Here is a 2,146-nt window from a genome sequence, read left to right as displayed (position 1 = left end):
AGAGAGAGGCCTTCTTTGAGCGATTAGACAGCTGCTCTATAGGTAAAGGCCTTCTCCATGGCTCCCCATGGTGGATCCGGATGGAGAGAGGTAGTCCATAGTTTTACGACATTTATTGTCATGGTGGGAAGCGGATGTGTAGAACCATACTCCACTTCTCAATGTGGAACTTCTTTTGGAGTTTCTAGGAAGAAAAGTTTATTGGCTAAGCCTTTAAGTACCTCATTAAAAGGGAGATCTGTCTTGAACCTATGTGACTTGTGGTCATGCCTTCTACCTGTGGTGGGGCTTACGGTGTTGTCCTTATGTATGTGACTGATAGCCACAAATCTACGGAGGGCTGCGGCTAGTGATAGGGGTCTGGTGCCTGGGAGTCAGGCGAAATACCTACCTTGCCTTCAGAGTCACAAGGTTTCTAGCCTTAACTCAACCAGGAACCAGGCTGCCTTTCACGGTCCCACGGACCACCCATACAGGGACATCACTACCCATGGTGGATGGTGCCCTCCCATATTAATCAAAAAAACCACATGTCCCAAAGACATTCTACAGGCCAATGTGATGGGCTCATTTTCTCAACTGAGGTTCTATCTCCCCTCGGTATGTTGACAAAAACTAGCCAACGCATTTGTCTTTATACAAAAGCTTCCTTTCCTAACCTCATTGGGCTGCAATCTATGAGTATATCAACCATTGAGAATGGCAAAACTCTGGTGATCTATATTTCACCAACTCCAAAGACTCTACTTAGGAGCACTACTACACTGTAAACCAAACCTTCATCAGGAGGCATTTCATGTTTAAGACCCAAGACACAATATGACCATTCACAATTATGTCATCTTTATCTATCGCTCCTCAGATTTCCAATCTTTTCAGTCTTTCTATTTATGCTCATGTCAGTTTATAACCATATAATATGCTTTAAACATTTTTCTCTCTGTGTCAAGAAAACAACATTTAACAAGAATTTTGGTCATTTTGCTCATTGCTACATCCACACTGCATCGGTAAGTGCCTGGCCTAATTGACAATATTAGCTGTTGAATTAAGACACCAAAAGTAGGGGGCTACCGAAGACTATATTAGGAAATGAAGAAACCTGAACATTAAAAGCATCCTTCTTTCTACAGTGTAAAGAAGAGGTTACAAATAAGAATATGGAGGAAAAAAAACCCACAAGGAAGCCTTGGGCAAAGACAGCTATTGCATGGCAGAGACTAAGCTGTGAGTAGTCCTGCAAAGGGATGGGAGACCTTGACAGCTATAGTACAGATCTGGGAGGCAGAGACAAGAGGCTTAGCAAACAACCACATTTGTGAAGTAGCTTAAAGAAGTAGCCCACGTGGAATCTGTGTTTCTTTATTCTATAAGGTAAGGAGTGAGGGATTTCAGCATTATCATGAATACGACACGTCAAAGTAGAGTCTACTGATAACTGGAACTGTTGAACTGTTGAATATTAACTTTCAAAGCTGACTCAGAAGGCAGTCTGGCCTGAAGTAACAAACCATGTTTTTCAGCCGTGTGTGTGTGTGTGTGTGTGTGTGTGTGTGTGTGTGTGTGTGTGTGTGTGTGTAAATTAGCACCATGCTTCAGAAGGCAACTTGCCTCCAGATATAGAAGCACATGATTCAAGAGTTGGCTCAGCAGTTATGGGTATAGGCTTGAAATCATTGACCAAATGCGGTGCAGAACATTCGGCTCAGAATTGCCTGTGGTGAATGAATTAGAGACAATAAAAGTTATAGAAGACAAGACATAAAAAATTTATAATATATGATGGAGGGAAAAAGGCATTCTTCTCCTATCAAGTAGTGTGTGGTTTCATTTTTGTCTCTAAAATTTACATTTTCTAATATAACTTCTCCCCCCCACACACATACAGAGACAGAGAGAGAGAGAGGGAGAGAGAGAGAGGGAGAGAGAGAGAGGGAGAGAGAGAGAGGGAGAGAGAGAGAGGGAGAGAGAGAGAGAGAGAGAGAGAGGTGCATATATTTGTAAAAATACTTATGGAACAGCTTAAGTTTAAAAATTACATAAAATTTAATAACAGATATTTAGGCAATTCATGAGAAAATTTAAACTGTTATTCTTTTCAAAATTATATTGACAACATTTTAGATTTTTATAACCTAACAACTCT

The sequence above is a fragment of the Rattus norvegicus genome, chromosome 7 (genome assembly GCF_021556685.1).
Source record: "Rattus norvegicus strain SHRSP/BbbUtx chromosome 7, alternate assembly SHRSP_T2T, whole genome shotgun sequence".
Classification (NCBI taxonomy): domain Eukaryota; kingdom Metazoa; phylum Chordata; class Mammalia; order Rodentia; family Muridae; genus Rattus; species Rattus norvegicus.
This window is presented reverse-complemented; position numbering follows the sequence as displayed.